Source organism: Oncorhynchus nerka, linkage group LG17, assembly GCF_034236695.1.
Source record: "Oncorhynchus nerka isolate Pitt River linkage group LG17, Oner_Uvic_2.0, whole genome shotgun sequence".
In the NCBI taxonomy this organism is placed as follows: domain Eukaryota; kingdom Metazoa; phylum Chordata; class Actinopteri; order Salmoniformes; family Salmonidae; genus Oncorhynchus; species Oncorhynchus nerka.
In genome coordinates, this window is record NC_088412.1 from 25849280 (window position 1) to 25861845 (window position 12566).

Below are 12566 nucleotides of genomic sequence, written 5' to 3' on the forward strand. Positions count from 1 at the left end.
TTGGAGTGTGACTGTTTGAGGTTTTGGACAGGTGTCTTTTATACTGATAACAAGTTCAAACAGGTGCCATTAATACAGGTAACGAGTGGAGGACAGAGGAGCCTCTTAAAGAAGAAGTTACAGGTCTGTGAGAGCCAGAAATCTTGCTTGTTTGTAGGTGACCAAATACTTATTTTCCACCATAATTTGCAAATAAATTCATTAAAAATCCTACAATGTGATTTTCTGGATTTTTCTTTTTCATTGTCTGTCATAGTTGAAGTGTACCTATGATGAAAATTACAGGTCTCTCTCATATTTTTAAGTGGGAGAACTTGCACAATTGGTGACTGACAAAATACTTTTTTGCCCCACTGTATGTATATATGAGAGGAGTAATGTAGGGTATGTAAACATTATATCAAGTGGCATTGTTTATAGTGACTAGTGATACATTTATAACATCCAATTATTAATTATTAAAGTGGCTAAAGATTTGAGTCTGTATGTTGACAGCAGCCATTCAATGTTAGTGATGGCTGTTTAACAGTCTGATGGCCTTGATAGAAACTGTTTTTCAGTCTCTCAGTTCCAGCTTTGATGGACCTGTACTGGCCACGCCTTCTGGATGATAGCAAGGTGGACAGGAATTGGCTCGGGTGGTTGTTGTCCTTGATGATCTTTTTGGCCTTCCTGTGACATTGGGTGCTGTAGGTGTCCTGGAGGGCAGGTAGTTTGCCCCCGGTGATGTGTTGTGCAGACCGCACTACCCTCTGGAGAGCCTTACGGTTGTGGGTGGAGAAGTTTTTCCTAACACCACACTACGAGGGCCCTCACCTCCTCCCTGTAGGCCATCTCGTCGTTGTTGGTAATCAAGCCTACCACAGTAGTGCCGTATGCAAACTTGGTGACTGAGTTGGAGGCGTGCATGGCCATGCAGTCATGGGTGAACAAGGAGTACAGGAGAGGGCTGAGAACGAACCCTTGTGGGGCCCCAGTGTTGAGGATCAGTGGGGTGGAGATGTTGTTTCCTACCCTCACCACCTGGGGGTGGCCCGTCAGAAAGTCCAGGACCCAGTTGCACAGGGCTGGGTTGAGACCCAGGGTCTCCAGCTTAATGACCAGTTTGGAGCTTGCTATGGTGTTAAATGCTGAGCTGTATTCGATGAACAGCATTCTCACATATGTATTCCTCTTGTCCAGATGGGTTAGGGCAGTGTGCAGTACTACATGATTCCATATGTGTTATTTCATAGTTGTAATGTCTTCACTATTATTCTACAATGTAGAAAATAGTAAAAATATGAACAACCTTGGAATTAGTAGGTGTGTCCAAACTGTTGACTGGTACTGTATATGATAACACAAACTCATTACCTTGATGCCTTTCTCTGTTAAATCTAATGACACAGTAAATCAAGCAGACAACAACAGATGATCAACATCAATTCGCTAGGGATAATAGATCCATCATGGATCCAGGCACAACTGTCTTCACTTGCGTAACGAATGAGAACAAAATATTCTGGACATTCCTTACGAATAGCTTTTTTTCCAGCACTTGAGCTGTTGTTGCATCTCATATGCACTATCACAACAGCTGTTCATCACTTGGCTGTCATTCAGAAAACTCCTTACTGGATCAGATGATGTGTGAAAATATCACAGCTTAATTAAACAGCTCAATACCAAATGCGCAAGTATTATGGATAATTATTGAATAACCACATTAATGACAGTATTGATTTAGTTTTTAAGTGTCAAGGTAAGGTGACTCTTTCATTTTGCAATGGCATAATTTTGTGGGGATTTGTGTGGCAATGAAATCTGTTTCCACCCCGTAGCACAGGGATGCCCAACTAAATCAGGGCATGGGCCATATTGCAAAAACACAACAAATTTGTTGGCCAGACAAAGCCTATTATGTTTGTTTTTACTTTTTTGTTGTTGCATACAACTGCGATCAAACTTGCCACTGTTTTATTTGAAAGAATATGCCCCTTCATGATGTCCAGTTACAGTATGTAGATAGCAGTGTTATAGTACTCAAGACCACATTGAGTGTCTCGGTGTCGGATACATTTGTACTCGGTCTTGAACAGTGAGGACTCATCATTTCTTTCTGAGACCAGCCGTAAAACACAAATAATTATCAGCTTCCAGTAAGTAAGTGCATAAAACCTCTTCACCAGGTCAAACACACACACTCCTTGAAACATTAATACCTGATCAGCCTTTATATATATTATAGACATGTTTGCGCAGTGGTGAACCTATTGGACCTAGGCCTTCAGTGTGTGACAGGTTTGTGATGCTGAAAGGACAGCAACGGTAATACCAGAACACTCATGTAGGAGCAGTGGCGACCCGTCATTCAGGGCAGGTTTTATCCCAATCAACAAAACCCGAAGAGATTAAATCAGAATGTCATTGAAAATAATAAATTATGGGGGATCACGTGACCCTTGAACGAGATGGCCGCGTGAACTAAGAGCTCCGCACAAGTAGTTTCCAATTCCTAATCTTACCTCCATTCCAAGTTCACACTCATTTAGCTTTAGTAAGAAAAAGTCATGGCGGCTACAAAAGGCGACACTACAGGTGACATTTTTACCCGGACTCGAGTATTAGCGACGGAAAAAGACTCCAAGAAGAAGCTAGCTTCAGAAAAAACTAGCGCCATTAGCCAGGAGCAAGAGAACCCGCTCCCCCACGAGGCACAACGAATGCCAACCTCGCACTCTGTCGAAGACATCCTCTCTGAGTTGAGATCCCAACGTACAGAACTAAACACCAAATTAGATGCCATTAACTCTCAGCTCAGTGCGATAGGGGGCAAGGTGACAATCCTGGAAAACGCATTGCCTGACATCAACAACAAGATAACCATAAACGCGGGGCGCCTGGACGAGGCAGAGGGGCGAATCCTATCCATGGAAAACTTATTGACAGATGCCATGGAAACAATAGCATATGCTAAAAAGAAAATCGAGCATCTGGAAGAGAAAACAGAGGACCTGGAAAACAGGCGGCGAAGGAATAATTGTGTTCTATTCAATCTGGGCGAAAAAGAAGAGGGAAACATGCCACTGATCCGCTACCTGCAAGACAAACTTCCCGAGTGGCTCCACCTGCCCACCGACAGGCCCATAGAACTCGAGAGAGCTCACCGAGCACTGAGGCCCCCACCAGCAGCCAGACAACCACCGCGCCCAATCACCATACGTTTCCTGAGATTCACCGACAAGGAACGAGTCCTACAGGCGGCGAAAAACAACACCATCACAGTGGGAAACGCCAAACTCGCTTTACACCAGGACCTGTCAGCTGGAATACGCCGAAAGCGCCGAGAATTTGACGAAGTGAAGAAATACTCCATTGACCGAGGCATCTTCAGGGGATTCAAATACCCAAACGAGCTCAGGATTCTTCACCAAGAAGCCTTCGACACTTCAAAACTCCCGAAGAGGCAAAACGTTTTTTGAAAGACAATCCTGGCCAATGAGAAACAGACCAATGACTAAATGCGATTAATGCCATTACTAAAGGAGGTAAGACGACATATAGCCGATATCCAGAGACCCACCCCCTAAATGTCATTACAGCCGTCCAATTTATATTTATTTCCCTTTAACTGAGAGGGATGGGCTGTATAGCCTAACCTAGGCCTACTAATGTTTCAGCCTACTTTTATTTCCCTGTTTTTTTGTTGTTGTTGCTATTATTACCTGGGGTTCCCTATGTCCCTTGGGGGAGGTATATGTAGGCTGGGCTATTGATTTTATTTTTCTCCCCTCTTTTACTGAGGTCTGGACGAGGGCAACTGTGTTACTTACTCAATGCGGGGTGGAGAGGATGAGGCATTTCTTTGGTGGGGAGAGGGAGACGTTGTGCGTTGCTAACTGTTCCCGGTTTTGTTTTATTCGGAACACAGAATTGAGACTGAGCGGGGGGTAATAGATCCAACGGGATGTGTCGAGTTGTTTGGGAACTCGGCTGGGGTGTTCAGAGATTATTATTTTATGTACACCATTTATTTTCCTTTTATGTGAACGCAGCTGTAATTACTATCCACTTTTACCCAACGATGACTTGCACTAAAGTTCGATTACTGCTCGATGACGATGACTAGTACCTTAAATCTATTGACATGGAACTGCCATGGTCTAGGGCATGCAATAAAACGGAAAAAGATACTATGTGCTCTAAAAAAGGAAAAAGCAGACATTGCGCTATTACAAGAGACACACCTCTGTGATGCTGAACATGCCAAACTCCGCAGAGCTTGGGTGGGACAGGTGTATTTCTCATCTTTCAAATCAAACAGTAGAGGCACAGCCATACTTATCCATAAAAATGTTCCATTCATAATAGACAAAAACATATCTGATCCGGAGGGGAGATTTATTTAACTAAACTGGGTCACTATATGGTCAACCAATTACTATATTAAACATATACGCCCCTAACACAGATACTCCTGCCTTCATGTCAAAAATTATAACCCTGTTCAATGAGCATTGTGTCTCCTTTGGTGTGGTGGCCGGAGATTTTAATTGTACCCTTAACCCAACCCTAGACAAATCATCTCAAGTCCCCACCACAAATCCTAGATCTGCAAAGATGTTGAACTCTCTTACTAAAGAGATGGGGCTGATAGATATCTGGAGAGAGAATAATAGCTCATCTATGGACTATACATACTACTCTAATGTCCATAACACCTACTCCCGTATAGATTACATTTTTATCCCAAAGAGTTTCATAAATTCAGCCACTTGTACAATCGGACCCATAGCACTTTCAGATCACGCCTTTGTCCACCTCCGCTTTGACCTCTGCAAAAACATCCCGAGGTCAAAGAGCTGGAAATTCAACACCTCCATGCTATCAAATGACGAGTTCCATACATTAGTGCTTCCGGGTTGGAGCGAGCGGTCGCATCTGCACTCGGTCCGCAGGTAGTATTACATTTCATTACATTTCATTATAGTACAACGGTTTGATTTGTCTAATCTTAGCAATTTCTTCTTAGCTAGCTACATAGCCGTCTTTGTATCATAGATAATTGCGTAATTATCGTATTTCGTCGTCCTAACGCAGTCTACACTGCCCTGCAGCTAGCCAGCTAGCTAACGTCCACCGTTAGCTAGTCCACCGTCTACCGATTAGCAGCACAACTATTACACTCAACTGAACGACTTGATTAGTGTAGTGTTAGCTAGCTACATAGTTGTCTTTGCTGTCTTCGTATCCAAGATAATTGTGTAGTTTAGAGTGTGTAGTTTTAGAGTGATTATCTTAATGTACCGAGGTTAGCTAGCCAGCTATTTGTCGTCCTTAACGTAGGAGACACTGCTAGCTAGCCAACAGCTAGCCAACGTCTACCGAACAGAACTTCTGCACTCAACAATCCGGTCGCATTTCGCTTCACTCCACAGGTAGTATCACATTTTTCATTTCATTTCATTACAGTACAACGGCTTGATTTGTTTGATCATAGCTAGCTACATAGCTAGCTACATAGCCGTCTTTGTATCAAAGATAATTGTGCAGTCTAGAGCGATTTCCTAGGTTAGCTAGCCAGCTATTGTCGTTCTTTTAACGCAACGTAACGTAATCAACACTGCTAGCTAGCCAGCTGCCCCGAATAGCACAGCACAGTAGAAACTATTACACTCAACGGAACGACTTGATCAGTGTAGTGTCAACAACGCAGCCAATGCCAGCTAGCCTACATAGTCAACAACGCAGCCTCTGCCAGCTAGCCTACTTCAGCAGTACTGTATCATTTTAATCATTTTAGTCAATAAGATTCTTGCTACGTAAGCTTAACTTTCTGAACACTCGAGACGTGTAGTCCACTTGTCATTCAATCTCCTTTGCATTAGCGTAGCCTCTTGTGTAGCCTGTCAACTATGTGTCTGTCTATCCCTGTTCTCTCCTCTCTGCACAGACCATACAAACGCTCCACACCGCGTGGCCGCGGCCACCCTAATCTGGTGGTCCCAGCGCGCACGACCCACGTGGAGTTCCAGGTCTCCGGTAGCCTCTGGAACTGCCGATCTGCGGCCAACAAGGCAGAGTTCATCTCAGCCTATGCCTCCCTCCAGTCCCTCGACTTCTTGGCACTGACGGAAACATGGATCACCACAGACAACACTGCTACTCCTACTGCTCTCTCTTCGTCTGCCCACGTGTTCTCGCACACCCCGAGCTTCTGGTCAGCGGGGTGGTGGCACCGGGATCCTCATCTCTCCCAAGTGGTCATTCTCTCTTTCTCCCCTTACCCATCTGTCTATCGCCTCCTTTGAATTCCATGCTGTCACAGTTACCAGCCCTTTCAAGCTTAACATCCTTATCATTTATCGCCCTCCAGGTTCCCTCGGAGAGTTCATCAATGAGCTTGATGCCTTGATAAGCTCCTTTCCTGAGGACGGCTCACCTCTCACAGTTCTGGGCGACTTTAACCTCCCCACGTCTACCTTTGACTCATTCCTCTCTGCCTCCTTCTTTCCACTCCTCTCCTCTTTTGACCTCAACCTCTCACCTTCCCCCTACTCACAAGGCAGGAAATACGCTCGACCTCATCTTTACTAGATGCTGTTCTTCCACTAACCTCATTGCAACTCCCCTCCAAGTCTCCGACCACTACCTTGTATCCTTTTCCCTCTCGCTCTCATCCAACACTTCCCACACTGCCCCTACTCGGATGGTATCGCGCCGTCCCAACCTTCGCTCTCTCTCCCCGCTACTCTCTCCTCTTCCATCCTATCATCTCTTCCCTCTGCTCAAACCTTCTCCAACCTATCTCCTGATTCTGCCTCCTCAACCCTCCTCTCCTCCCTTTCTGCATCCTTTGACTCTCTATGTCCCCTATCCTCCAGGCCGGCTCGGTCCTCCCCTCCCGCTCCGTGGCTCGACGACTCATTGCGAGCTCACAGAACAGGGCTCCGGGCAGCCGAGCGGAAATGGAGGAAAACTCGCCTCCCTGCGGACCTGGCATCCTTTCACTCCCTCCTCTCTACATTTTCCTCCTCTGTCTCTGCTGCTAAAGCCACTTTCTACCACTCTAAATTCCAAGCATCTGCCTCTAACCCTAGGAAGCTCTTTGCCACCTTCTCCTCCCTCTTGAATCCTCCTCCCCCTCCCCCCTCCTCCCTCTCTGCAGATGACTTCGTCAACCATTTTGAAAAGAAGGTCGACGACATCCGATCCTCGTTTGCTAAGTCAAACGACACCGCTGGTTCTGCTCACACTGCCCTACCCTGTGCTCTGACCTCTTTCTCCCTCTCTCTCCAGATGACATCTCGCGTCTTGTGACGGCCGGCCGCCCAACAACCTGCCCGCTTGACCCTATCCCCTCCTCTCTTCTCCAGACCATCTCCGGTGACCTTCTCCCTTACCTCACCTCGCTCATCAACTCATCCCTGACCGCTGGCTATGTCCCTCCCGTCTTCAAGAGAGCGAGAGTTGCACCCCTTCTGAAAAAACCTACACTCGATCCCTCCGATGTCAACAACTACAGACCAGTATCCCTTCTTTCTTTTCTCTCCAAAACTCTTGAACGTGCCGTCCTTGGCCAGCTCTCCCGCTATCTCTCTCTGAATGACCTTCTTGATCCAAATCAGTCAGGTTTCAAGACTAGTCATTCAACTGAGACTGCTCTTCTCTGTATCACGGAGGCGCTCCGCACTGCTAAAGCTAACTCTCTCTCCTCTGCTCTCATCCTTCTAGACCTATCGGCTGCCTTCGATACTGTGAACCATCAGATCCTCCTCTCCACCCTCTCCGAGTTGGGCATCTCCGGCGCGGCCCACGCTTGGATTGCGTCCTAACTGACAGGTCGCTCCTACCAGGTGGTGTGGCGAGAATCCGTCTCCTCACCACGTGCTCTCACCACTGGTGTCCCCCAGGGCTCTGTTCTAGGCCCTCTCCTATTCTCGCTATACACCAAGTCACTTGGCTCTGTCATAACCTCACATGGTCTCTCCTATCATTGCTATGCAGACGACACACAATTAATCTTCTCCTTTCCCCCTTCTGACGACCAGGTGGCGAATCGCATCTCTGCATGTCTGGCAGACATATCAGTGTGGATGACGGATCATCACCTCAAGCTGAACCTCGGCAAGACGGAGCTGCTCTTCCTCCCGGGGAAGGACTGCCCGTTCCATGATCTCGCCATCACGGTTGACAACTCCATTGTGTCCTCGTCCCAGAGCGCTAAGAACCTTGGCGTGATCCTGGACAACACCCTGTCGTTCTCAAATAACATCAAGGCGGTGGCCCGTTCCTGTAGGTTCATGCTCTACAACATCCGCAGAGTACGACCCTGCCTCACACAGGAAGCGGCGCAGGTCCTAATCCAGGCACTTGTCATCTCCCGTCTGGATTACTGCAACTCGCTGTTGGCTGGGCTCCCTGCCTGTGCCATTAAACCCCTACAACTCATCCAGAACGCCGCAGCCCATCTGGTGTTCAACCTTCCCAAGTTCTCTCACGTCACCCCGCTCCTCCGCTCTCTCCACTGGCTTCCAGTTGAAGCTCGCATCCGCTACAAGACCATGGTGCTTGCCTACGGAGCTGTGAGGGGAACGGCACCTCAGTACCTCCAGGCTCTGATCAGGCCCTACACCCAAACAAGGGCACTGCGTTCATCCACCTCTGGCCTGCTCGCCTCCCTACCACTGAGGAAGTACAGTTCCCGCTCAGCCCAGTCAAAACTGTTCGCTGCTCTGGCCCCCCAATGGTGGAACAAACTCCCTCACGACGCCAGGACAGCGGAGTCAATCACCACCTTCCGGAGACACCTGAAACCCCACCTCTTTAAGGAATACCTAGGATAGGATAAAGTAATCCCTCTCACCCCCCCCCTTAAAAGATTTAGATGCACTACTGTTCCACTGGATGTCATAAGGTGAATGCACCAATTTGTAAGTCGCTCTGGATAAGAGCGTCTGCTAAATGACTTAAATGTAATGTAAATGTAATTAGTAACTACATGGATAGACAACTACACACAAGACAATAAAGATTCCCCTGTTTCTCCGGCCACAATGTGGGACGCTGCTAAAGCCACACTAAGAGGTCATCTAATTGCATATGCTTCCTCTAAGAAAAAAGCAATGGAAGCACACAGGCTAGATCTTGAGAGGGAGCTGGAATGCTGTGAAAAAATACATAAACAATCCCTAGACAGCATTTCCCGGAGTCATCTTAAAGCAGCCAAAGCCAAACTGAATTTGGACTACACTCGGGAGATGAAAAAAAAAAAAAGTTTTCTTTACTAAACAGAAATACCATGAGTATAGCAATAGGCCCAGTAAATTGCTTGCTTACCAATTAAAAAAGGAGCAGTCAGAGCGTACAATCATGGCTATCCGAACAGCAGAGGACGAGGTCACATATGACCCAAAAAAGATCAATTTAACTTTTCATGATTTTTACTGCAAACTATATACCTCTGAGAGAAAACACACGGAGGCAGAACTCCACTCTTTCCTAGAGGGAATCTCGCTACCTAAACTATCAGAGACCGACCAGGAAGATCTCAACTCCCCCTTCACTCCTGAGGAGATCCTGGAGGCAATTACCTCCATGCCACCTAATAAGTCCCCAGGCCCAGATGGATTCCCCAGAGAGTTCTATAAAGCTTTTTGGCCCCAGCTCAGCCCTATCTTCATGCCAATGCTGGAGGATTTTTGCAAAAACGGAGTTCTCCCAGACTCAATGCACACAGCTCGCATTACAGTGTTGCTAAAAAAGGACAAGGACCCCTATCCTGCTCGTCCTTCCGGCCCATAAGCTTGTTGGATTTCGACTATAAAATAATTACCAAATTGCTCGCCATAAGACTAAACACTCTTCTTCCCAAAATAATAAAAGCGGACCAAACTGAATTTATTAGAGACAGATACTCTTCTGATAACATTCGCCGTCTTTTTGATATTATTGATCAAGTAAACGCACAAAAGACCCCTGTCCTGCTGGCTTCACTGGATGCTGAGAAGGCGTTTGACAGGATGGAGTGGAGCTTTCTGTTTTCAGTCTTAGAAAAGTTCAATATGGGCCCAAATTTTATTAAATGGATCAAATCACTATACTCTCATCCAAATGCCATGGTGACTACTAATGGACTGAACTCTGACAGATTCCCTCTGGAGCGGGGCACAAGACAAGGGTGCTCGCTGTCCCCGCTGCTCTACTTGTTGGGGGCGGAGCCTCTGGCAGAGCTGATAAGGAGCAATCCAAGTATTATGGGTGTTTCTGCAGGTGGCCTGCAGCACAAGATTTCGCTTTACGCGGATGATGTCTTGCTCTACATATCCAACCCTGAGAAATCCCTCCCTCTCATTTTAGACACAATTGCCCAGTATGGCAAGTTCTCAGGTTATAAGATCAATTTTAACAAATCCACTGTCTGCCCTCTCAATATTACACTCACCAGCTCTATGAAGACACTTTGTCCTTTCCAATGGAAAACACAGGGGTTTCAATACCTCGGGATCTTCATAACACCAGATCTGAATAGCCTTTTTAAGGAAAATTATCTTCCACTCCTGGATCGAATCAAGAACAATCTCCAAACCTGGATCTCCCTCCCAATTAGCTTAGTAGGAAGAATTAATGTAATCCGTATGAACGTCCTCCCTAGACTGAACTACTTATTTCAGATGCTCCCATGCTATCTCCCAGTTTCCTTCTTCAAAACAACTAACCAAAGCATCACCAAATTTATATGGGGCAATAAAAAACCTAGGATCAAGTTTTCCACTTTATCAAAACCCGAATCTAAAGGTGGCCTTGCCCTTCCCTCCCTTCAATTGTACTACTGGTCTGGCCAAATCCGCAACATGCTAACATGGATCACAAACAGACAAGAGTCAACGTGGATTCAGATAGAAGCCCAATCCTGTGGTTCATTGCCCTTAAGCTCAATTATATTCATTAATAACTTTAGTGAAGTGGGCAACATAGCCAAATCCTTTGTGATTTACAGCACCCTACTAGCGTGGAGGGACTGTAAGAAATACCTGGGCATTTCCTCCCAAATATGTTCTCACTCGCCTATAGTAGGCAACCCAGACTTGCCAAAAGCCCTGAGGGATGCCAACTTTAATCTTTGGCATACTCTAGGAATCAGGACCTTTTCAGACCTATTTCATCAGAAAACCACTACACTGAAATCCTTTCAAGAGCTCTGCAGTGAATTCGACGTGCCAAGATCCCATTTTTTAAAATATCTTCAAATTAGACATGTAATTTCCTCATTTACCTCCAAGAGGAGGTTTAGAACTCAGTTGAACGAAGTTGAAACCCTTCTTGTCACAGCACAATCCATTAAAGGCAAAAAATCTTGCATCTATAGACTCCTTTCTGAGAAAGGAAGCCCCTCCTTTACTCCTTTGAAAATAATCTGGGAAAAGGACCTTGGTCTGACTATTAGTGATGAGTTATGGGCGGAGGTTTGCGACAAGGTATACTGCTCCTCTACCAGTGTAAAAATGAAAGAATCTAATTACAAATTTTTGTACAAATTTTATTATACTCCTTTGAGACTCCATAGAATGAAAACAGATATGTCTCCTAACTGTAAAAGATGTACCTCTGAATGTGGAACCTATATGCATGTATTTTGGAGCTGTAGGGAGATTGCCAGATTCTGGCAATCTGTACATACCGCTGCACAGAAAATACTAGAGGTACAGTTTGATATGACCCCATGTATCTATCTTCTTAATGCCCAGCAGGACTTTGTTCTTGATCCTGACAGAGAAAATTTGCTTATGACTATTACATACTTTGCTAAGAAATGTATTCTTCTATTGTGGGCCTCTAATACCCCCCCCCCCTACATTTAAAATGTGGATTGACCAGATTGTTGACTTCCTTCCTCTTGAAAAGCTCACTTATGACCTCCACAAGAGACAGCCCAAGTTTGATAGACTCTGGTCCCCACTATTCAACTATATTTCAAACTGGACAGAGTGAACGGGGTGACTAGGGAAATGCGCAGATACATTTTGTGTAAGGTACTGTAAAACCTAAAAACGAATTATTGGCCCATCGTCTCAGCGAATGCTTGAAATAGCTGATAAGAACCTTGATAGTGCTGCTGCAAGTGGTATGGTTTTTTTTTTTGTGTGTGTGTTTTTATTTTAATTTAGTTTTTGAGTACGTGTGCGTATGTGTGTGTGTATGTATATGTGCGTATGTATGTATGTATGTATGTATGTATGTATATACAGGTACCAAGGAAAATATATAGATTAAGAAAAATAAATGCTTTTATTTGACTTTATCATTCATTTTAATTGTATTTTAATTTTTTCAAATGTATTATTATTTTTTGACTTTTTATTTTTTTAAAGCCTGTCACATCTGTGAATGTGGAATGTGTTTTGTTGGTTGATTGAAAAACAAGAACTTAATAAAACTTTAAATTGAAAAAAAAAAGAAAATAATAAATTATTATTGTTATTATTATTTTATATATAAGGCGTAGAAGGCCCTCATTGTTCGGGTTAGTAATAATTAGTAGAGTGTCCCTATTTGCCTTCAGCATGCATTATTTTTCACCATTC